Here is a 26,285-nt window from a genome sequence, read left to right as displayed (position 1 = left end):
TTCAGAGAGAACAGACGCTAATTCTTGCATGTTTTCATCAAAATGTACTGACAATCACACAGGGATCTGAAGTAAGAAGATGACAAACTGCATCAAAAGAGGAATGAATGCTAAAATATCAAAAATCCCCACTGAAATCCCTATGGTAATATATCAGGAGTTACTGGTTGAAAGTGTAGATCAAATTTCTTTCGGTGTTTCTTTTTATGAACAAAGATAAAACAAGAACAGCATTACCAAATTAAACAAAACTGATTTATTATTGAAGAGATGTTAGCCACTGAAAATACTGATTTAGCTGAGCTTTTCAGTAAAAGGTATAGAAATGCAAAGGTGTACATATGTAGCAAAAAGTGAAAATATAAAGTGCATATCTGAGAACAAAAGGTGTATAAAATGTAACTGTAGGTGAACATTTCCAATACTGAAATACAACATCCACAGTTACATACATTATACAATTACTGACCTACTTATGATATTAACTATAATGTGTCATTTTAACATGTCCAAAACACATTAACAATATTACAGCAAAATGCCTATTATCAAGGGAACCGTTGCTACAGTACAAGAATCAATTTACAGGAATTTCAAGCCATTAACCTGTATCAGGAACAATTATACATCAGAGAATCTCCTCTACAATGGCTCACTTATCACTCCTAAAAATATTTAATCACAAGAGCCCACCGTTGTACCACTGGTATCCACTACAAGTTCAAGTTTGGGCTCTTCAGTTGGAAGAGGAGAGAGATCTGGGTTTGTGGGTCGATCACAGATGACTATGAAACATCGACGTGATGGGGCTGTGAAAAAGGCAAATGCGATCCTAAGATGTATCAGACGTGGTATTTCCAGTAGAAATCGAAAAGTATTAATGCCACTGTCCAGGGCTTTGGTAAGAACTTCTGTGCACCCATGTTCAAGAAAGATGAATTTAAACTGGAACAGGTACAGAGAAGAGCTACAAATGATCAGGGGAATGGAAGGCCTAATCTTAGGAAAGGAGACTGGAAAAGCTTGGCTTGTTTATTCTCACAAAAAGAAGGCTGACAGGGTATATGAATGCTCCCTATAAATATATTAAGGGTAAATACCAGGGTGTACCTTGATCCTTCCTGTTCTCTGCCTGTGGCACAAAGTAGTCTAATCTCCTGAGGGCTGTAAAATGTTGGTCTAATTTCAGTGGTTGCGTTTAGTGTGTGGGTGCTGGATGGTGTTGGTGGGTGCTGGGTGGTGTTGGTGACCAGTGATATACAGGAGGTCAGAGTAGATGATCTGGTGATCCCTTCTGGCCTTAGAAACTCTATGATTATGTTCACGGCTGAAACATCCATTTGGGAAATGTACTATGGGTCAAATCTGAGTTTCAGTCAAATGGATGGGAGATTTGGTATTCTTTTAGTAAGTAGTAGGATTCAGCCTTCCGATGTTGTGAGCTGTGTATTGATATGTGAGTCCTACTGCATTTAAAACTTAGTTCAGTAAGCAGAAAATGATATAAGACAGAATTTGCAGGTCCATTTGTTGAAGTTATTTAGTTACATATCTAGTTCAAAACTTTATCCTGTTACACATACCTCCAAAAGCAAAATGGGTACCTTTCAGCTCTCAAAGGTAAAAACTATAGATAGATCTAGGATTCTCCTTGTATATTTAAACTAAAAAATACTTTGTACATCTTGATTTTCCTCTTAATAAGCAGCTAGCAAAGTGGAAGTGTTCAAGTCACATGGAGAAAGTATATTCTGACACTGATAACCAAACACTACAGCATGATAGCATTCATGCCTACCATTGAATTTTTAGGTACTGTACATTGATTGTACATAAACACAGCTGCCTAAATTCTGTACCAAGGGAATAGAAAGGGAAATACCTGCAGCATCTGCTTTCAGACTCTCACTCAAGTGTGTCTACTGCAAAAACAGAAACCCTAGGATTTTAAGGATCTAAGAACAGAGGCTCTGAAAGAGTGAATACCAACACCACCTCATGATGACTGAAGAGCAGAGTAGAGAATCTTGTACAGCTAACACTTTATCTTATTCAAAATGTCCTTTGGCATAGTCTTTCATATATTTAAATGCCTCATGGCATAGTGGAGGATATTGGTCAGTTTACATAGTTTTACAAGGCACCCATTTTTGCCTGTACTACCAGCTTTGAAAACTTAACAAAAAGGCTCCAATGGAATGAAATGTGCAAATATTTGTTAAGATAGAACATATATGTTTTGTATGCTGGTTGGGACATCTTTTTAATTGAATGAAACTGGTTTTAAATCTCAGGATATGGAATCCAAAACATCCACTAAGTCATGACAGGGGGAGCAGTGGGGGTAGTGCTAAAATATCAGGCATTGATTAGAAGCTTAGTAGTTAATAATTAGGCTGCAGCTATATCCATGCTCCCATCCTAGCACACACACTAGTTGCCAAAACTCTGACCACTCCCCACCAACCCACGGATTTCCCCCCAAAAGTCCAGACATACTTCCCACTGGTTATAAGAGCTAGCCAATTCAATTAGAGCTACCTGTAACTCGCTTAGAAAAAGGTGGAGGAAACTTGCAGATGAAAACAAGTTTCCACTTCCTCATAAACGAAGCTTGTTGACCGATAACTGAATCGCCTATAACATACTTCCTCATTTATTCTGATCACAGAATTGATTCAGTCAGCTGGCTTCCCATGTGCTTTGCATCTGCTGTTATGACTTTTCCCATAAACCATCGCTTTTCTGCATACTTTGTATTAGAACAAAAATCCTTCCCACCCTTCACCCACAAAACTCATGATGAAATTAATATTACTTAGCAGAATAGGTGAATGAATGAATAAATGAATGTATAGCAAAAAATAATGTCTGAAGTCTCCTGAACTTATGAAATGAGATACAATAGTTTTGCCCAGAATGTGTTGGCTGTTCTATGCTACCTTGTTGAAAATTAACCAGAACAGAACTTAATTTTTCCTTTCAGAAATACACTGTTGAGAGGCAGCTGTAAAGGAATACAGCAAAAACTTGAAGAATCACATGTAAGGAAAGTAACCTGCAGTCTCCAGTCTCACCTCGCAAATACATAAAACTTCAAGAGCAGCACAAACTTAGGCTGCTGCTACTCCCAGGTTTCAAAATCTGGCATTGCAGCAGCCCACAGTTACATCTGACACTTTGAGAACTGTATTGCTTAACTCATAAGAATTCTGCACCATACAAATGAGCCACTGAAGAGGAGAATGAGCAAAGCATGGTTGTAAATCTGCTCTATGTTTGTATGGAGGCAATAACTGAAGATTTAAATAGCATGACATTTTTACTACCTTTACTGTACCTTCACAATCACCAATTTGCTTGTTAACCTTGATGTTAGTACATTTTCTGGTACACTAAAAGTTTAACCCTAAACAAAACCATCTCGTTTTAACTTGTAGCAATGTGATTCATAACAGACCAATTCAAGGTGAATCCAGGTGTGCATAAACAGATGTTGCCAACCTGTTCTTAAATACAGTCCACACAATATGTGGAGACAAAACTCACCCCTTTCCTGAGGCCTGATTTGACTAACACAAAAATTAACCAGATGAAGTTCAGCTCAAACACTTCAGCTGCTCCCAGGGCTCCTATCTCAGGAATGATAATAGATGAGAAAAAAAAATAGTAAATGCTCATCCAATCAATCAATCTGGCCATGCAACAAGAGAGCTCAAAGACAGCCAAAGTTAGTTGTGTATTAAAAGGGAAGATTTTCAAAGTCACAAATGTCATTTAGGTGCCTAACTACCACCAATTTTCAATGGGAGTTTGGTACCTACCCTCCCTTTTTTTCTTTTAAAGCCACAGAAGATCCTGCTGTCCAGACTAGATGCTCATCATATACACAACTAATCCCACACTTTTTGTGAAGCAGGCACAAAATATTTAACGATTTTAAGAATAAGATGTATTGTGAACATTCAAGAGAGAAATAAGCAAACCAGCTCTGGACAAAAATACAAATAGGCCCAAATCTGATTTACCTTTCATCAACCAGATTAATCCAAGTTGAGTGTCCTTAGCAGAAATTCTCTGTGTTCCTCCCTCTGGCCAGACCACCTATCCCTAAGTACAGCCACTTGATCTATTCAACCACATCATCACCCGATCCTAAGTTCAATGGCACTTCCCCAACATGGCAAATTATGAGGCAGAACTCAAGGGTCTGTCTGCCTGGCACATTTTGGGGAGTAGAGGGAGGGGAATTCCACTATTGCTACTTTGCTGGTTCAGTTGCACTGGCAAGAGCCCTAGAGTAGGAAAGGCTCCTGAAGCTTCTGGAATTTTTAACTATCGTGTCAATTAAACTGCTGAGAAGCCAATAATATATATTTTTGAGTCCTGCCTTGGATTCCTAGCATTAACATTCTGTGACTCTCTTTACTACCCTTCATTAGCCTCCAAGGCATTGAGAGAGAGTTGCCCATTTTCTCAGATAGACATATCTGCCTGACCATTTTTTTCCTGGTTCCCCAAGGAGATAGAGATACTTTGCTTGCCCATACAGAGACACACATGGGCATCTATTTAGCCAAGGTCCAAAAGTCTGATTTTGTAAATACCAACTTTCAGAAGAATAATTGTTAATAGAAACATTTACATGTATTTTTTTATTTCAAGAAAAGTCATTTGTTTGGATATAGCCATCCATTGAAATGTGAGCAACCCAGGCAGATCCTCACTGTTTTTGCTCGTGAATGAAAAAAACAAACAAACAAAAATGAATAGGAACAAAATTGAAGCCAGCTAGCCTGTTGAATGAAGTGCAAAAATAAATAAAAAGCATAAATGATAAAGAATACATTTGATTTAATGGCCACAGGTTTAGAAGGTTGATATCCATCTGTGACAGATGTAAGCATTAAAATGCACCTATAATGAGATGGCTATTTGCTATGACCATAAGTACAAGTCAGGTAATTCTGTGCAATAATGGGCAATTACACTTTTGAATATGTGAATGTGATCACAGGTGAACTTTTGCACACTAACATCTAGCTTCCAAGTTTCTCTCCCTGTCTCTGCCTTTTGAAAGCATGCTGATCTATTTAGCATATACTTCTTTGTGGTACGTTGCAATAGAACCTTTATTAATGTTATGAGACCATGGAAAGAAAAATTTAGGGTAAATATTAAGAAAAACTTCTAAAATTTAGTAGAAGCTAAGGAACAGTCTCTCAAGGGACATGGTGAAAGTTCCAGCACAGGTCATTTAGACTTGAGTATCTGAAAATTATATTGTAATGAACAATCCCATAAGGAATAGGAACTAACAAAAATGAACGAACAGATCTTTTCTGTCCCTATTTTCTAGGAATCTATGGGAGAAAGAGCAAATGGTCTTTACCGCAAGTGGAAAAAAATATTCATTTGATTTGTAGTTTATTGGTACAGGTAAGGCAAGTCAATTTCTCAAAAATAGGTACTGGAGAGACAAGATATAACAACAATTAAAATATTTACAGATCAATACCTTTATATACATAACAGTTCTTAGCGGATATTTTTCTCTAAACTCTGCCCAAAGGTCATCTTGACGGCTGCCATCAGCATTCTCCTATCTTTAAAAGAAACAATGTCCTGGTAGAGTCTGATAATTTTGAATGGTGATGAATTTAAATAAGGCTGTCACATCTGCCTTGATCTCTACTTTCGTTGCATTGTAGCGGTAGATTAATCAAGTGATGCATTCAGAATTTTTAAACAGACTACATTTCTAAAGGCATACCTTTTGTTGCTATTAAAACAAAAGATGAATATATTTTCTTGTTCAAGGACATGGTAAGGCTTTGTATTTATGGTCTCCAAAAGCAAGTAAAAATTGTAATGCTCTGTAGTGCTTTTGTCAACTTTGTTTTATGTTTAGTGGCAAAATTGCAATGATCCTAGTTTTTAAATTCAGTTTCTGCTGTTAAAAAAAAAAAAGTTGATTTTATGCATGCTGAAAAGGAATGAAACCAACTACTGAACTTTTAGTATTAGTATTTAGTTTTAAATGATACTAAAAACTTAGTACTGTCTTCTGCATTTTATAAAATTCTGTAATGTACACAGTACCTCTGCAATACAAACCATTTCACAATCTTCTGAAGATGTTGATAAATATTCTCTTGACACTTACCAGTGTAGAACAGTATGTTTTTATTATCTACTTCTGTGTTTATAAATATATCCTAACACATAATAACACCAAAAGACAAAAACATTTACACATGTAATGATTCTTTTCTTCGTCAATGCATACATGTCAGATGAGTTCTAGCTGGCATCTGACTAGACAGGTGCCACCAAATAACCAAGTTCACCCCTAAACACAGGAAGAAAACAAAAAACTAGCAGAGATCTGAGGTAACCAAGAAGTTAGGAAGAGAATGGGTTTACATAATGATTGTACTCAGGAAGCAAAGACAACTAGCCATATCAGATAGAACCAGACCAGTGCCATGCTAAGGTTCTGACAACATCCATCCTGACCTGCAGTACCCTCACATTAATTCCTTCACCTAGACAAAGCCAACCTGGAAGACTTTGCCAAAGAATGGTTACAAGTATTTCATTCTGCTCATCGAACAAGATCTCCAACAAATTCTCATGCCTTGAAAGATCAAGATACTTGCCCAGCCTAGATAACTGGTCTTCCTATTCAAAACAAGAAGTAAGCACATCTCCATATGGCCAACATCCATGTTTTATTTTCAATTATTTCAAAAGGCATCCCATTCAGCAGGACCATGAATAGGTTCAAAGTTGTAAAATGTCCCTACAGAGGCTATATTTGTACAGAAAAAGATCACAAGACAGACAAGGCTTGGCAGGAGAGTAGAGTTATTAATACTGCCTTAAAAATACTCTCTTTGAAACACTGGCTAGTTTTTGATGACAAAAATCTGCAGGTGTGTCACCATGTCATACCTACATACTAGCTTGTAAGTCTTTTTCTGCCACCCTTTATTTCAAAAAAGTCCATTTTTTCATAGGCCATAATGGCAAACTTCACAGAGCAATATTAAATTTCTTACACACACATTTCATGGCCATCAACCACCAAACAGTATCTCACAAGAAGTTAGAAGCATTTCAGTATGGTTTTGAAGACACACAGAATTTCCACTCACTCCTTAGCTGTTTCTTGGATTTATTTATTTTAATTCAAACAATCAAAGAATTATTTGTTCAAACCCACACCAAAAAAAAAAAAAAAAAAAAAATCTAATAAAAGCAAGCAACAAATATTCTAGAACTTGTATTGTAAAGTAGATTTTAGGTCTGCTTACAGGTAGACTGATAGATTTTAAAACCAGAAGGGACAATTCTAATCATTTAGTCTGATCTCCTGTAGAACAGTGACCAGAGAATTTCTTCCAGTAATCCCTGTTCTAAGACCAAGAACGTCTGGCTGAACTGGAGCATATCTTTTAGAAATATGTCCAATCGTAAAGATTTCAAGTCATGGAGAGTCCACCACTTCCCTTTAGTAAGTTATTCCAGTGATTAATTAGACTTACTATTAAAAAAGAGTGCACCTTATTTTCAGTAGGAGCAGTGATTTGGGTTATCCAGAGCATTGAGTGGCAAATAAGCAGAGGTATCATCAAAAGAGGGAAGGGATTCTTTTCTTGTTCCATTGTTTTGTGCCAAACAACCCTTTCATGGTCCCCCATTTTTCCAGAAGTTGGTTCCAGCAGAAGTAAACTCTTGCCTCCTTAGCATGTGATGAGACTTCCAGATGACAATCGCACAGAGCTTTCCTTTTATGATCACTTGGAATATTGCATATGAAATGCTCTTTTTCCATATGACAGGAACTGAAGTTTGGTAGAAACATTTCCTAGCTTTAAAAATCTGCCTTGACATTTTACACTCCATGTATAAATATGGAAACTCTTGCTTTAAAATCTGCCAGTCTTGTCTACACATCTGGCTCCTGTAGGGCAAGCAGGGTGGCAGAGCCTGCCTGCCTGGAGGGAAATTATACCATTTAAGAAGCAGAGGAGAGAAACAAAAATGTCAGCAATTTAGAAGAAACAGGACCCACCTCATTAACCCCTTCTCTGCTAAAGGAAATAATATTAACAAATACATATCTAGATTCTGACACCACCAGCAAAAATCCTGAAGACTCTTTCATCCTTGATTGATTAAGGGGCGTTAGTTCCCACTTGTCTGGATTATTGAATCCCTCTCCTCCCCATCTGCTGCACCCAATACTTCTGCCTCCTGAGGGTGAGGGGGCTGTGGTGGTGGAAGGACACAGATTTAGGAGAAACATTGAGGAAAATCAGTACCGCCCTGTGTCGTTTCCCCATCTGTAAAACTAGGATAATGATACTGCCCTCCCATGTAAAGTGCTCTGAACTTAACAAATGAAAGTTGCTATGTAAGTGCTAGGTATTAATTATTAACCAGCCCTCACACAAGAAAACAGCAATTTTCTTTGGGAGACCTGTATCCTTTTTCACCAACAACTGCTCTGATCAGCAGGCTCAGGATAAAGATGTACAAGAGTTGTCCAGCTGACTGTAGTTTAGGATTTACTCCCACACCTGCCACTTGTACTCTCATCTCTCCCACTCAGTGAGATCACTCACATCCATGCCTCTCAGGCTCCTCCTTGCATGTGCCATAAGAAAACAAAATAAATAAATAAATAATAAAAAATAATCTGAATTTCACACTTTTATGTAGCTTGTGTGTTCCAGTAAATGAACAATATAATGTTTTCCTCAAAATCAACAACAAGCAATGAAAATAATACAGTGTTATGAACAGGTGTAACCCACACACCTTCTGGGTGTGGTGTTCTGTCCCATCTAGTGGCACTGAGACCACTTAAAGAGAGAAAGATAAAATGAGTCTGCTCTACAGTCATAGCTAACATGCAGTTGGCTTTTAGCTCATGCGGTAGAAGCTCATGCACTAAGCTCCAGAGGTCCCCGGTTCAATCCTACCCGCCGACAACTGGGGTTTGGGATGTTACACAAGCAATGCACATTTCACAATCTGGAGAGTGACTCTGCTGTCATGAATTAAACTAACCACCATAAGAAATACTCATTTAGTTGATTCATGAGACCTAGTTTAGAAACTTCAGTGGAAAAGGGGAGGCCAGTCCCCAGTGCTATTTCCAAGTAATTTCCCTGTGAGTGTGACACAGATCAGTGGCATATGATTTCTAGGTATTTCCTCTTACACTCCAGGTTAGTAAGCTCTTTCCATGCAGATGAGGGGAAAAAAAAAAAAAATCAATGGTTTTGGTGACCGGTGAAACATCACCTTTGTTGTGATAAGGCCCTATACAAATATTCTGTTCCTTGTCAAGAAGAGGAACAAGAAACCACCTGAATACCAAAAGCATACACGGTCAAATACAATGCTCCATGAACAAATATGATGCTCCATGAACATGAATAGGAAGACTGAAACAATGAAATTTGAGTGTAAGAAAAAAATATTTTTAGCTGAGATCAGCTACAGAAATTATCAAGATTTATCCACATAACAGGCAACCTTATTATAATCATGATTAAATTAAGGGGTGGAAATAGCAGTAACCAGAAGTTTGGATCTCTTTACCAGAAACTTTCAGAGAGTTCTAGTGAAAGATGATCTGGTGGTAGGATCACCCTGAAAAGTACCAAAATCGAGCCAAAATGTAATAAAGTCTCTGAGGAACTCAGAAACACAGGCACATCAGTGAGCAGTAGGGAACAAACAAAAACTCAGACAACCAATCTCTCTGCAGTCAACATCGGTGATTATGGTCCGGTCATGAACATTCCAGGCCATTGGTGACAGATAAAAGAACCTGACAATGCTGAGTTTGGAACCAGCCCATGTGCCAATGTCCGGAGTTCCTCCGAGTCTTTCTTATATAAGCTACACTGATAGAAATTGCAGAACAAATCATAGATAGAGCCCATGAACTGAGTCACAAGGCTTGGCACTTGTCAGCATTAGCATCAGGTGTTTCAGAGTTTCTAGGCCCAGGTAACCATGCTTTGCCAACACCAGCAAAAGTTCTTCAAAACCTTCTGGGGAAGGGGGTTGATCCCATCCTCCTACTGATAATTCCAGTTAATAATAGTAAATCTCAGTTAGCGATTCTGCTAGAAGGAGCACATCTCTTTGAATCATGTGATCAAAAAATCTCCAAGGATCAGCCAGGCTCCAAATTTTATTCTTCTGAAACAAAAATATGAGAGAACACTAATAATTCCAAGACCTACCACAACTTAACAGTTAATGGCATTAGAAGAGCTTGCAAACACTTCTGTAGGTACTTAACTTTAAGCACAAAAGTAGTTTCCTTTAAGAGAATGGGACTTCTCACATGCTAAGCTTTAAGAATATGCTAAAAAAGTGTTCACTGGGACAGGTTCATGTGAAGAGCCTAAGCAACAACTACAAAGGCAACATTATTCCCCTCCATAAACACTCCACACTGCTACTGCAAATAGAAATAAAAATTATTTAACAGTAAAGTTACAGGGTTCAGACAGACAGACAAAAATAGAAAAAAGTACCACTGATTTCACTAGCAAAATCAAACTGGAGATGTTGGGATTCATGTTTATTTACAGGGAAGATACAAGATACCCTGGGGATCCTGCTGAAATATGCAAGGGCAGGGGAAGAGTTTTGCAGTCACTTTTTAAAAGAGCTTTCATGTGTACACTTGGTCACCAAGCAGACCTTTACAAACTTCTGCTGAGTCTCCTGCACAATACAGAACTGCCGGAGAAACCCATGGTTACTGAAAAGAATATTTAGGCTTTTAAATTCAATCGAATCCCACACTCAACACTATTTTTGTTGCCCTCAGATTCCTATTAGTTCTGTTTTTGAAAATTGTTGTATAACAATGTCATTGCATTTTATTTGTATAATCCTGTGCAATGCAATGTCTAGAGATGTAAAGGCTGAATCGTAAGTTTTTCGCTGGAAGGTAAATTTATGTGCCAATTAGTTAAGTCAATTAATCTCTTCCTCTTTCAAATAAAATATAACGGAACAGTGAGCAGCAACTACTTTGAGTTGAGATATTTGTCATATTTATAGCTGTTAGAACCGCAAAAAGCACTAGACAATTTACAGTCACCATTTACCTTTGTTCATGAAAGCTGTAGAAAAATTCTAGACTGGATAAAATCACATATCCCAATCCTGCATGATCATCAGGTTCTGACTATATTTCAATATGTACAGTTCCCTGAAGCAGTATTCTATGTCAGCAGATGCAAAAACATTTAGGTCTAACAGATTTTAAGTCCTGTCTAGGAATTAGTTTTATTTTTAGGATAAGATTAGAAGATGAGAAACATACTATTAAGGGTTGGTCTACACGACCAGCTTATGTCAGTAGTGATATACCAACCTCACTCCTGATGTAGACAGTGCTATGTTGATGGGAGGGCTTCTCCCATGGACATAGCTACCGCCTCTCAGGGAGGTGGAGTACCTACACTGATAGGAGAAGCTCTCCCGTTAGCGTAGGTAGCGTCTTCACTAAGTGCTACCATGGCGCCACTGCAGCACTAAGTGTAGACAAGCCCTAAAAAAGGATGTTGCCTTTAGTCAATGTTGCTCTTTGACACAGCCTTTGCCTCTTTCCATTTGGTTTTTTTTTTCAAAACTGAAAGAGGTAGGTACACAAGCGCTTTTTAATTTTTCATGACTCTGCTTTCACAAACCTCTTTCACAAAAAATTCAAGATAAGGTGATTACCTCCTCCCGAACAAAATCTTGCATTTAAACACCAGACTGAAAATAGCCCAGCCTAAAATCTCTTCCCTCCAGCCCCCAAGAACACCAACAGCCTATTTTGTAATTTGAAGGCAGTGTCACACAGAAGACTACAGATAACAACCCATTCCCTCCCACTTTAACAGGAAGTCAGCACCAAACAGACATGGGGACAGATTCTCGCACCTTGGGTTGTCCTTTATACCTGTGCAAAATGCGGAGGGGCAGGGCCCACGGGGAACAGGGGGGGATGGACAGGACCCTATCCATTCTGATTCGTTAGCATTTTCCATCCACTTTCCATAGGTGTTAGTGACAACAAGGGAAGAGAATCTGGGGCATGTTCATTTTCTGTGTAGCTCCTACTGACCTAAATTAATGGTCAGATTTTGAAAAAGGATACAAAAAGGTTGGTTGCACTAACACATTTCCTTCTTCAGCCCCATAAGTAAATGGAGCTGGTGCAGGAAAGGTACCTTCACCTTCAGGGCACAGTTGCTTACCCTCTTGTGAGTCTCCTCTCTCATGGGGGGGGGGGAGAAAGGGTGTGGCATCTCACATTCTAAGTTCAGTGTGAAGGTCACAAATGGCAGCTATCTTTTCATGCACAATAAGCAACTTCCCCAAAGTTCTCTTTGTCTGCCACTCACTCACAGTTCATGTGGTGTAAGGTATTCATTATTCAATCCCTGCTCTAAAACTGACATCCCCTTCTCTCAGAAACCTGTACTGAGAACTCCGGGTTGTTGAATCACTTTACACAGCTGGGTAATTAATGAAGCCTACTATATTCACATCAGCATTATTATCCCAATTAATTCAGTACTTCCCATGCAAACAAACCAGACTGCTGAGGACACAAATGGAACATTTATAGTTAATTCTTTCAGAGGCTTGTGTTACAACAAGCGTAACCACTTTCAATTACTGCTAAAACAAGTCTTGGAAATGTTTTTACAGTCTCCACCCTCAAAAGCCATTACTGATTTGAGAATTTTTAAAAAATTTCCCCAACTGAACTCATTACTATTGAATGCCAACAATGAATTTAGCACTGTATGAAACAAAGTATGGTATTGTCCTAAAGAGTTAGCCTCAAATGAGATTCAGCAATATTGAAAATTCTTTTAGGTTTTTACACCTTCATATATTCTCAAATTCACTTCGCCATGTGTACTGAAACAATTATTACGTTTAAAATAAAAATAAGGAATAAAAACACCTAAAAAAGTCTTATCAATTAAATAAGTAAATCAATTTAGTTTAAAAGGTTAAAAAAAAGTTGTCAAATACTCTTCTACTTCCTTTTCAGAAGGGGGTGGTCTTTCTTTTTCTAAACACTTTGCTACCAGTTTCATTTGCTCATCTCCAAATGTGACCATTCTCTGCCTTGCATTTTGGAAGGCTGCCCTAATTCTTCTCTCCCAGATCTTGTTGCCAGGGTTGCAGATACACAGCCAAATCCTGTTGAAATGGAGGTCTTTGAAGGGGGTACAAAGGGTTTCATTATCTTTTCTCAGTGCACACAATCAATGAGAATAGAGCACTCCTGGTAGCCCTCATGAAGAAATCCCAGCCGCGACTCAGTCATGACTATTTACATATGAACAGTCATGCAAGGAATCCAGCACCCTCAACTAGTTGCATGTGTCTACTGTAGATTATTCCAAGTAAGAGCAATACTCTTCAGAACCTGTTCACCAGATTACACACCGCTCTGTGGGATGTTTATGTAAAATCAAATCATTTTTAAAACTGGGGGACATGATTTATTTTTAAGCACTACCAAGTTTAAACTCAACAGACTTGTATTTTAAACCAGAGACTAAGGCCTTCAGAAAGTTCTAATTTGGAAGAGAAAGTGTGGCCTTCCATTTCAAATTCCTGCCCTTTTAAAGCATATCAATGAGAATGAATACCATTGAAAACAGATATAAATGAATGAAGGAATGCAAAAAAAGGAATGCCCCATCCCCATATACCCAGACGCCCCCTGCTGTGCCCCCCTCCACCTTCACCTGGACCCCCCTGCACATCCAGATCCCCTCCTAGCCCCCACCACTGAGCTGCCTGTACCCAGACTGCCCCACACAGAACCCTCTCACCCCACACCTGGATCCCCCACACTAGGATCCTGCTGGGCTGAGCCAGCTTGCCTCACAACCGGATCAGGGCTGGGTACATGACAGAGACTGTCCCTCTCGCTTGCTATCTTGGTGTGCCTGGTGTGGAGGGGCAGGCCCAACTCTTGCACTGCAACCGGATCGGGGTGCAGCCCCACCACTGAGTTCGTGTCCAGAGGGCCAGCGCTGCACGGTGATTTCCCACCTCCATGAAACCAGTGGCCTGTGCTTCCCATGGCATGCTCGAGTCTCCATATTTATTTAGTGCCAAATAAAATATGCATAATTTTACAGAATTTTAAAATATTGTACACAGAATCTTTATTCTTTTGGTGCAGAATTCCCTCAGGAGTAAAAAAGAGGAAGTAGATCTGTCCGCACAGGGATCACTGAGAACCCCACAGTGTTCAGAAACTTAGTGGGAAACAGTTAAAGGTGCAGGGCAATGATGATTTAGAAGATGTTAGAGAAAACAGGTGGAAAAAGGTGGAAGAAAGGGAAGGAGTTGTCACCTTACAATAAATTGGAGGGCGGCGGGGAGATTTTGAAATAATTTAGGAGAGTAATGAAGAGCTACAGGTGCAAGAGAATCATCACACCTTTAAATTGGAGAATAAAATAATTATTGACGGCACAACATTTTTATACACTGCCTGATCTGAAAGTACAGCAGCATAATGAGGACTGGACAATAAATCATTTTTTTGGTGACATGCACTATTAATAATGAGAGACTAAGCATCTGGAGAAACTAACTCATGAGAAATAAATAAATCAAGCAATAATTGTGTACAAGGTGCAGGACTGCAGCAGGTGCAGGATGAGAAAACGTGTAGTCATGCCTCAGTGCAGTTTATAATTTTATTTACCAAGCCGTGGTCAACATCAGTCTAGAGGAAAAACAAAACCCAGAAAACAAATACAAAAATCAGTGACACTTTAAGGACAACCTACATCTCAATATCAGGCAGCCCAATCAGAAAAGTTGCAGTGTTCTAATTTTTGTAGTAGGCCAAGATGTTTAGAAAATGACATGAATACCAATGTATCCAGCTAGAATACATATATGAGTTAAAAATGCCAATACAGATGGATAAGGAACTTCCAAAAATAACTACGAGGCAAGTTTATAGACCTAAAATCAAGTGTTGAGAGCCACTGTACAAAACAAATGATATTTTGGGCTTGTGTTATATAGAACACAAGAAACTGAATGTAATATTTTAAAGAACCCAAGGCAGGTACATTTTATAATTATACAAGATTTACTGAGGGAAAGGAAAAGGACATCTGAGTAGGAAATTCAGAATGCAGAACACTTGAAAACTCTTTACTGAAATTATTTTGTTCACTTTTAATGTGGGGGAAAAAGATAATGTAACAACACTTTTACAAAATAAAAAAGACATTTGAAAAGGAAAAAAGAAAGTGTCTTTTTCAATTTTAAAGGGCCACAAAATCTGAAAATGTCATTTTTAGGATAATCATTGTGTACCTGAATTTATACAAGGTCTCTTCTACTATGTACTGCAGTCACTTTTGAAAATTTTACCTCATTACTCCTTTAAAGAATTAAGATCTAACAAACATTCAGCATGTCTGATGTAAGCCAGTTGCTTTTTATCATTTATCAGGACTAAGGACCCAATTCAGTAAAGCACTGTGGATAGTCCTGTATGTGGTATTAGTGAGACTACTGCAGGAATACTGTGTCAAGTTCTGGTGTCCACACTTTAAAAGGGCCATTAAACTGGAAAAGATTTAGAGAAGAGCTACACAGATGACCTGAGATCTGGAAAACCTACTTTACAATGAAAGACTAAAGATCAATCTATTTAGTTTATCCAAGAGAAGGTTAAGAGGCAACTTGATCATTGTCTATACATACCGACACAGAGAAGAGATTTCAGATAACAGACTGCTCTTTAATCTGAGAGATCAGGTGGGCGAGGTGATATCTGTTACTGGACCAACTTCTGTTCATGAGAGAGACAAGCCTGCGAGTTTATACAGAGCTCTTATTGCCCAGACCTGAAGAAGAGCTCTGTGTAGTTCGCAAGCTTGTCTCTCTCACCAACAGATGATGGTCCAATAAAAAAATATTACCTCACCCACCTGTTTTTGTAATATCCTGAGCTGCTACAACAACACTGCCCTCCAATCTAGCAGACAAAGGCATATCAAGATCCAAAAGTTGTATTTTTTAAACAATGGGGATGTCATAAATATAAAGGGAAAGGTAAACATCTTTAAAATTCCTCCTGGCCAGAGGAAAAACCCTTTCACCTGTAAAGGGTTAAGAAGCTAGGATAAACTCGCTGGCACCTGACCAAAATGACCAATGAGGAGATACGATACTTTCAAAGCTGGAGGGGGAAGAAACAAAGGTTCTCTCAGTCTGTGTGAGGCTTTTGCCAGGAACAGAAAAGGAATGGAGTCTTAGAACTTAGTAAGTAATCTAGCTAGTTATGAGTTAGATTCTGTTTTGTTTAAATGGCTGATAAAATAAGCTGTGCTGAATGGAATGTATATTCCTGGTTTTGTGTCTTTTTGTAACTTAAGATTTTGCCTAGAGGGATTCTCTATGTTTTGAATCTGATTACCCTGTAAGGTATTTACCATCCTGATTTTACAGAGGTGATTCTTTTACCTTTGTAAATAGTTTGTACCTTGAGGAAGTTTTAACCTAAGCTGGTAAAAATAAGCTTAGGGGGTTTTTATGCAGGTCCCCACATCTGTACCCTAGAGTTCAGAGTGGGGAAGGAACCTTGACGGGGGTAATTAGCCATTGGAATAATTTACCCAGGGATGAATTGGAATCTCTACTACTTGAAGACTATAAATCAAGGTTGGTTTCTTTCTGAAAGATATGCTCTATCTACTTGGAAAAATCCCATGGCCTTGCTATAAAGAAGGTCAGACTAGGCAATCTCAATCATCCTTTCTGGCCTTAAAAGCTATGACTACATAAAATCTATGAATAAGTGCTTTGCTGAATCGGGGCCTAACTGCTTCCCCTGAGCAGCTTTACTAGAGCCGAATAACTATCCATTCAAATGCCTTCCAGTGTATGTTAATGACAGCTTATCAAGGAGGAGAGGTGGCTGGTAGCATATTCTCTGTGGGCACAGAGGTTTCCAGGATGAAAATAACTCATCCACCATTAAATTAGACTTCTGGGATTTTGAAGACAGGAGGCGAGAAAATCAAGCAAGATGAAAGAAATAATGAGGAAGCCAAATTAAAATAAAAGACTTGATCTAGTATCCTTTTCCAACATCTATGAAGTAAATGAAGGCAAATTGTAAGTTACTGTTTTCCCTCTAAGCAGCCATTGCTAAAAATACCATACTGCTATAAAAACAAATTATGGAGAAGCTAAACAAAACTCCTCCACCAAATTCCATTTTTGCTCAAATCTGTAGCCTATAATGCAGTAAGGGACAGATTTTCATAGGCATCATGTGAACATGGTATGTATAAGCTATTTGAATCTGACATACAACACATGGCAAAAACAACTACCCACAATATGTACGGATATTACAGAAAATAACCCAATTTGGATATATCAAGATAATTAAGGGATCATATCTTACAGTATCAGAAAGAACTCTAGGATCGGGGAGGGGAAGAGCCTGCTAAACCCAAGGTTGTGAGTTCAACCCTCAAGGGGGCCATTTAGGGATCTGGGGCAAAAAAAATTGGGGATTGATACTGCTTTGAGCAGGGGGTTGGACTAGATGACCTCCTGAGGTCCCTTCCAACCCTGATATTCTATGATTCAAAAGTTGACACACAGAAATTAAACAGTACATCTTCAACAATTCGTGATAAAGCCTACTAATGCTTTCCACACAGATCTCCTGGGATACAGGATGCATGAATTCAAGACATTAACTTTCAGACTTCTCATGACAGAAGACAGTCAGCTCTGGGTATCATGCACCATCTCGTCTTAAGAGAACCCTCATTATTAGTGCTGATGTAAGCCTGAGATACTTTCTTCGCTTTTCCAGATTTTGTGGCTTAATTATGAAGAATGAATGAACTTTTACTTTTCTTAACAAGAATTTCAAACATCAACTTGATAGCAAAGATCATAGGAATAACAAAAGGCAGGAAACATGCACAATTTTGTCAGGATGTTTTTCACACTGCACTAAAAGCTAGGTATTTTAAGACATATAGAAGGGGAAAGATTATGGCATCATGACTGTATCTTCAGAAAGAAAATGCATCAACCATCCAAGTTTCTGATCCATCTCAAGGATATTCTTATGAATATACAAAACTAAATCCTGTAGTGCCTCAGGAAACACTGTACATGTCTTGAAAATGTCATGTAGCTATGGTAAAAATGTGAAATGAGTGAGTCTCTGTGGTCACTATTTAGGGCTAGATTCACTGAAGCTAATGTGGGGATATGTTAATTAGACTTCTTTGCTGGAGCAAGTATGCGTCTTATCTTACAAGAAGGATCCCCCATAATATGAAGGGAAGACAGTATGTATGTTGAATCTAAATTTATCTTGTCTTCCCTAAAATGCCCCCCTTCCTACACGTTGCACAGTACTGTCCTCATATAAGCAGCCAGGAACAAAGAAAGTTTACAGCTGGTTTCTACCATTCCAGTTTCCTTACTGATGGAGTTCATGTTTCAGTTTATTGAGTGAATCCGGCTCTTACAGTGCTATGTACTCTGAAAAGTGACAAAGACATAGTGGAGTTCCACATTTATGGTACCCTCCACAATTACCCCCTCCCCACCCATGATTCAGTATCAGTTATGCTCTATTTATAGATATTAACAGAGAAATTTCTAATTACCAGTTCCTCAAAGTCAAACTGGGTTTTTTCCTGGTCATACATAAGAAGCGGACATGAGATACTCAGCTGCATATTTGCTACCATTGAGTAGGACCAGAGTTACTGATTCATAAGAGGACAAACTCATTTTATGTGAAAAAATATTTTGTAAGATGAGTAAATTTGAGATGGAGTAACTGAAACAAAGCAAACTGAAACCCCACAACACTGTGTCGAGTCACTTTTGAGATTACCATTATATTTTAAATACTACTTAGCGGAAATGAAACCTATAGGGAAGAAAGTCATTATCCTCCTCCCCCCTACAAAAGTCAAACAAAAATAAAAATGTAACAATATTACTAAAGTTAGCAAAGAAATTAAACAAGCAACATCTCATTCTACCTAGGGCCTTAGATATAGCAAGCACACAAATCTGTTCCAATTTAAACTTACAAATAATAAACCAATAGCTAATCCGTATCCTTCGCAAAAAGATCAGTTTTTGGTTTCTGTGAGTCACAGATCTTTCCTACAGGCATGTGAACAGCATCTTGTATGTCTCTCCCCCCAGTTTGGACTGATTTACTGCTTTCATTTTGTAATTTTTTTCTTTCGGATTTCTTGATAACAATCACAACATATGGACAGGTTTCAGAGTAACAGCCGTGTTAGTCTGTATTCGCAAAAAGAAAAGGAGTACTTGTGGCACCTTAGAGACTAACCAGTTTATTTGAGCATGAGCTTTCGTGAGCTACAGCTCACTTCATCAGATATCTGATGAAGTGAGCTGTAGCTCACGAAAGCTCATGCTCAAATAAACTGGTTAGTCTCTAAGATGCCACAAGTACTCCTTTTCTAATCACAACATAGGCACTACAAATCTTATGCACATTGTAATGAAGCTAAAACCAAAAGAAGTTAGCCCCTGAGACTTAAATTTGAGGAAATATGCATTAGGAAGGAAAAAAAAAAAAGAAGATTTCAGATTCTGAAACTATGCAGACTTTTCTATGGAGGTACCCATGCATGAACACTGCTGTGAATACACTCTTATATTTTAGCCAAGTGCTTTTGGCAGCAAGAATGTATTACAGAAATGTTGTAGAAGCATTTGGTACTAGAAGTGAATGGGAAAAAAAAAAAAAAGGTTTCCTTCATTAAATGCCTTTAAGCTTTTATATATATTTTTTTCATTTTTCTCTTTCAAAGTTCATTACAAGAGACAGAGTTAAAGGGAATACACCAACTAGAAAAACCACATTTTCTTCTGAAACTTCTGTACATATTCTTGTAATAAGTAATGCTGAATAACAGAACAGCAAGGTCTTTTTTCCTTTTTCAATCTATTCTGTGCTTTTGTCAGCACTTGGTAGAGAGTCACTTTCACGATTTTAAAGATTCCCACTTGCACTTCCGGTCTCATGAACTAATAATACAACCACCTCACTGTCACGCACTTTTCTGAAGCTTACATGAAAACTCGTCCCCAGGCTCTACCAGAGAATGTCTCCCAGTTATAGCAATGGCAAAGCTGAAACTAAACAGACAAGAAGCAGGTGCATTCTTCCTTTCCGTGAAGGTTGGACAAGACCAAACATGCTTGGCGTTGTCAACCTTAGGTTCACCCAAAGTGCTTTCTAAAAGCCAACAGCAGGAATGCAGAATAAAACCTTTATAATTTTAAAAAAAAACCCAAACAGCATGGGATTGAGTATCCAAGTCAGCTGAAGGTAATCGGACTTGTGAATGCTGCTATGTAAGATCTGGGCATCAGCAAGGGATCCAAGTCTTAAAGGACATACACAGAGGCCTGGAACATGTTTGTTTGACATATAAACATGTTCCCGTTACATGTCTATCTTTGATGAAGTAATATACACGATAGCAACAAATGTTTTATTAAAACATGCAAGTCCTTCATGATGCATTTCCTCCTCTTCTCACTCCCAAGTTCAATTAAGTAAATATTCATTGTTGAATTTCAGCAGCTAGCATATGAACTGCTAAGGGAAAATTCTAAAACAGTACAATGAAATGTTTGCATATGTAAAAACATAAGAATGGTCATAATGGTCCAGTTAGCCCAGTTTCCTCTCTTCCAACAGAGTGCCAGTACCAAATGCTTCAGAGGGAATGAACAGAACAGGGCAATTTAGCTGGCGACCCATCCCCCGTCATCCAGTCCCAGCTTTTACTATTTTATTCTACTAGTATTTTCCACGGCATGCATCCGATGAAGTGAGCTGTAGCTCACAAAAGCTTATGCTCAAATAAATTTGTTAGTCTCTAAGGTGCCACAAGTACTCCTTTTCTTTTTACCAGCTTCTGTCATTCAGAGGTTTAGAGAGACACCCAGAGCATGGGGCTGTGTCCCTGGCCATCTTTGCTAATAGCTACTGATAGACCTATCCTCCAGGAACTTAACTAATTTTTTTTTAACCCAGTTATTTTTTGGCCTTCTCAACATCCCATGGCAACAAGTTTCACAGGTTTACTGTGCACTGTGTGAAGAAGTACTTTCTTATTTGAGTTTTAAACCTGTTACCTATTAATTTAATCAGTTCCTAAGTTCATTTCACCGTGGTAAATAACACTTTCTTATTCACTTTTTCCACACATTCATAATTTTATAGACATCAGAACTCCCCCAGTCATCTTTTTTCTAAGATGAACAGTGCTAGTCTTTTTAATCTCTCCTCATTTGGAAGTTGTTCCATACCCCTAATAATTTTTGTTGTGACGTTCTCTGTACCTCTCCAATTCTAATATATCTTTTTGGAAGGGAGGCAACCAGAACTGCATGTTGTATTCAAAGTATGGGCATACCTTGGATTTACATAGTGGAATTATTATATTTTCTGTCCTATTATTTATCTGGTGATAAATTAAACAGTAATATATCAGTTTGTTCCAAAACCTCCTCTACTGACACCTCTGTCTAGAACAGTCCCTCAGCTTTGTCACCTAAAAAGAATGGCTCAGGGGTAGGAACCTCCCTCTCATCCTCTGCAGTGAAGAACAATGCAAAGAATTCATTTAGCTTTTCCGCAATGGCTTTGTCTTCCATGAGTGATCCTTTAGCATCTTGATTGACCAGCAGGCTTCCTTCTCCTGATGTACTTAAAAAAATTTTGCTGTTAGTTTTTAAGTCGCTAGCTAATTGCTCTTCAAATTCTTTTTTGGCCTGTCTAATTATACATGACTTGCCTGAGTTTATATTCCTTTCTATTTTCCTCACTAGGATTTGACTTCTAATTTTTAGAAGATTTTTTTTGGGGGGTTTGTGCTCTGACTCCTTTACTCTGTTTAGCCATGGTGGCAGTTTTGGTCCTCTTACTGGTTTTGTTTTGTTTTTAATTTTATTTGGGGTATACAGATAGTTTGAGCATCTATTGTGGGGTTTTCTAAAAAGTTTCCATGCAGTTTGTACTCTTATGATGGTTTCTTTTAATTTCCATTTGACTAGCTTCCTCATTTTTGTGTAGTTCCCCTTTTTGAAGTTGAACACTACTGTGATGGGTTTCTTTTGTATTTTCTCCTTACAAGAATATTGCATTTAATTACATTATGATCACTGTTACTGAGTGGGTTAATTATATTCCCCACTTGGACCAGATCCTGTGTGCCAATTAGAACTAAATGAAGAACTGCCTTTCCCTATGTGGGTTCCAGGGTTAGCTGCTCCAAGAAGCAGACATTAATGGTGTCTAGAAATTTTATCTCTGTATCCCATCCTAAGGTGGAATGTACACAGTCATTTTGGGGATAGTTGAAATCCCCCATTATTATTGGGTTTTCTATTTCTGATGCCTCTCTAATCTCCCTGAGCATTTCACCATCACTACCACCATACTGGTCAGGTGGTTGGTGGCTAGTCAGTATATTCTTACTGCTATACTGTACTCTTATTATTCAAGCATGGAATTTCTATCCATAGACATTCTATGGCAGAGTGAATCAATTAAGATTTTTACTATATTTTACGCTTTCTTTCACACATAGTGACACTCCCACATCGATGTGACCTACTATATATTTTGTATCCTGACATTATCATGTCCCATTATCATCGCGAATCTCTGGTGGGCAGTATTTTGACCTGTAGGTTTGAAACATGGCCCCACACTGTGAAGATTGAATAGATGTTGGACACGATTCAGAGAAAGCTCTCTGAATGACTGAAAACATTAATGCAAGTGGAATGAAGATTTTAACTATACAGGTCCCACACTCTCAAACAGTCATACAAACACTCTCTAAGATGGTATGGTCATCTTCCTCAAATGCCTATCAACTTGCCTATATGATTCATCTTTGACTTAGACCCCATGAAAGCAAGATAGAAAAGAACCCTGGAAAACCTAAAATATGATGGTTGGACAGCATCAGATACCTGCCCCTCACAGGTATCCTATCCCATTATGTGTCTGATTTAGCTCAGCGCAGAACATCATGGAGGCTCATAATACGTTTGGTGGCCTCTATGCTGTCCAAGTAACAACTATTAGAACTACCCAACCTAATCAAACGTGAAGCCCATAAGAATGCTCCTTGATTTGGCAATATCATCTTAGATCTAGCAAGGTTCTGATCCCCATCAATTCTTTGTGATCTCATTTGAAGTTAAGTATGCTTAGCACATTACAGGAGGGTCTCAGCACCTTGCAAAACTGGTTTCTGAAGGAAGAAATTCCAAGCAGCATGGCGTGAAATTGCTGTATATTCTACATATAATACCTAAAATAAAACACAAGGGTTAACAAAACTGATATGAACAGAAATGATGTCATGGAATATTTCTGAATGTCAATAAAAACAGCTCTATAAATATATATTTTGAATATGTACCAGAGATGTTTAAACCCCTAACGCAACAGCATTGCACTAGTGCATCAGAATGAGGGCCAGAAAGTAAGAGTGACTAGGCTAGTACCACTGTGCAAGCTAAGTGAAGTTCCAAAAGCAACAGCATACATGGCTAACATTTTTTCAATTGTAATAATCTGTTACACAAAACAAAGGAAATAAAATTTTCAGAGATGTGATTTTTATGCTGACAGCAAAAACACATTAAACACTTATTTAAAAATATTTGAGGATAATCTTAGCCTTCATGCTTACACTAATTTAAATATTAAGAAAACAGAAATGTGAAAAACACAGAAAACTAAATAGAGAAGTCAAAGAAAATGTATTTTAATTAAAAAAATAAAAAATAAGTATAAACAGAATTCTAGAAAAAGCATAAGCTGCATACCATAAATACCAGAGTCTGCAGGGGCAACAAGACAATTTATTGCTGTCAAAAATAATTCAGGGTCATAAAACACCTGGACCTTCTGTCAATGTTAGTTTCAATTATATATGAATATTAATAAATCTGTTTTATTGTGGACACGAGAGATTTGCATATAATCATTCCGTTGGACAGTTTATTAGAGGCTCATTGCCAGAAACGTATCCCAAATACTGTTTAGAATTCAAGAAAAGTGCCATGAAACCAGATCCTATCTATTTAAAATTAAAATCTCCTACCATGCATTGATGATTTTGGTACCACAGTGAATTTTCTTCCCCATCTGTTATTGGCATGTAGCTAAACAATTATACTGAAAAGGAAACAGACATTATCGCCTGCCTGGATTACATAACTAAATTTACTCCTGAAATATTTACACTGAAAGATCCCTATTACTTTGCATGTTTTTTTTTAAAAGAAAAAAATCTACTTCTGTTCATTAATGAACACTGAATAAATTGCTCTTTGTATTATAAGGTCACAGAAGTTAGCACGGAAGAAAACATACAGATATTATTGGACGGGAGTAAAAAATTATTTCTCCCCTCCCCCGCACTGCAGCGTGAAGGACATGTCATAACTCCTAGGAGGCTGAGCTACTGTAGACAGCAGCTGTATTTGAAGATTACAATCTATCTTGTTCACTATACTATATAAGCACTCATTTGACCTTTGTACTCTTAGTGTAATTGTAGAGACAGAATGCCTAACAGCAAACACCAGCAGTGTGTTCCATGGCTGCAGTGCAAGTAATTTTACAAGTGCAGCAAACTACCTTTAGATATTTGCATATTTTAACACTGTATTTTAGGCTATTATACATACTGTGATCAATGCCAAATGCCACAAAAACTAGCACGCTGTCGGTGCAGCTCAACTGATGACAGTTGCAAATCTGAAGCTAGAGATGGCCTCAGAGGTTTTGGATCAGCCACTATCACTATACCCAGAGTTAGGTAAACAAGAGGATTCATTGGGACACACCTCAAACATAATGGGCTCATTTTACATGAGGAATGAGCTTGTGTGAGGGGAAATCTTTAGGTCACTCTACTACCCACATAGCCTCACGTTTGAGAAATAGTGTCCAGCAGCTTCTCCCAGACCATCTTCACATGGAAAAGCGCTACAAACATACTCGAATAATAAAAAAAAGTTTAACATGTCTTTACATTTCTAGTTTCTTCAGATAGGCAGGGCCCCAGCTGTTGCATTTGTAAGGCCTAAAATCTGGTTTTATTTTTATCCACCAATTATGGGTTCAAGTGTGCATGACATCAGAACATAGGTTACAGTGTAACGCGGATACTCAAGTGAGATACTAAAATCCATTCCCTTTTGTGTAGTCTGAAGTCCTTCACTAATACACACTCTCAGGTCTGGACTGGTGGCTCATATAGCTTAGAAAAAGAATAACAGGTGCCATGTTACCTCAATATAGTCACTTTCCCTCCTATAGTAAATTGGAAACAAGCTAGCCACTGAATCCCTCCACAAAAGGAGTTCATACATAGTAACAACACAGAACTCCAAGATAAAATCTTCTATGAAAGATACAAAATACTGTTTTAAAAAATTAGATCCTTTTTCAAGTATATTTTTGTTAAACTGAAAGACTCTAGCATACCTTGGGCAAGAACAGCCTACAGAACATCATGCTTTACCTATTTTTACTTTTTAATTACACAAACTAACTGAAACTGGATAAAATGCTTTTTCAAATGTCTTCCTAAACTACATATAGACAAAAAGGTTAGATTGAAGTATTCCTGTTAAATTACAATACCTTCCTATGTATAAAGTAAATAAAGCTAAATCAGGATTTTGATGAGTTAGATCATTTCCAGCACTGTATGTAAAATACATGCACTTTTGCTTTTGCTTGCACATATGATTTTATTTTTTAAGATATCAGCTTAAAGGCACAGCACAGAAGTCCTATTGCATTACTGAACTAGATACTAAACAACAAGTACGGCATTGGCTTCCGGCAAGTGGAGAATTTTAATGCAAGTTAATGTGATCTTTCCCAGAGATGGTGCCCTTAGGGTTGATGATGTCCGTACTATTTTAAAGTATCCTGGAAAGACTCTACATGGAGTGGCACTGGAATTCACTATGGAGAAAGATAATATTATTCATAGCTGAATAGCTGGGAAGAGAAGAAAATCCCTAGGAATAAAATGTGGCGAGGGGAAAAAAAGAGGGGGGGGGGAGAAAGAGGTTCTCTTGTTTTTAAATAAATCAAATATCAAAATGTCTAT

General features: G+C 38.0%; 1 protein-coding gene across 2 annotated transcripts in view; it reads right to left on the bottom strand.

The window, feature by feature from the left end:
- The window catches only part of CDC42SE2 (CDC42 small effector 2), a 119,981-nt gene that overhangs the window by 67,403 nt on the left and 26,293 nt on the right, over positions 1-26,285 (bottom strand). The window lies entirely within an intron of this gene.

Source organism: Eretmochelys imbricata, chromosome 5 (genome assembly GCF_965152235.1).
Source record: "Eretmochelys imbricata isolate rEreImb1 chromosome 5, rEreImb1.hap1, whole genome shotgun sequence".
Classification (NCBI taxonomy): Eukaryota; Metazoa; Chordata; order Testudines; family Cheloniidae; genus Eretmochelys; species Eretmochelys imbricata.
Note: the sequence above shows the minus strand (reverse complement) of the source record. Positions and strands in the feature narration are given on the sequence as shown.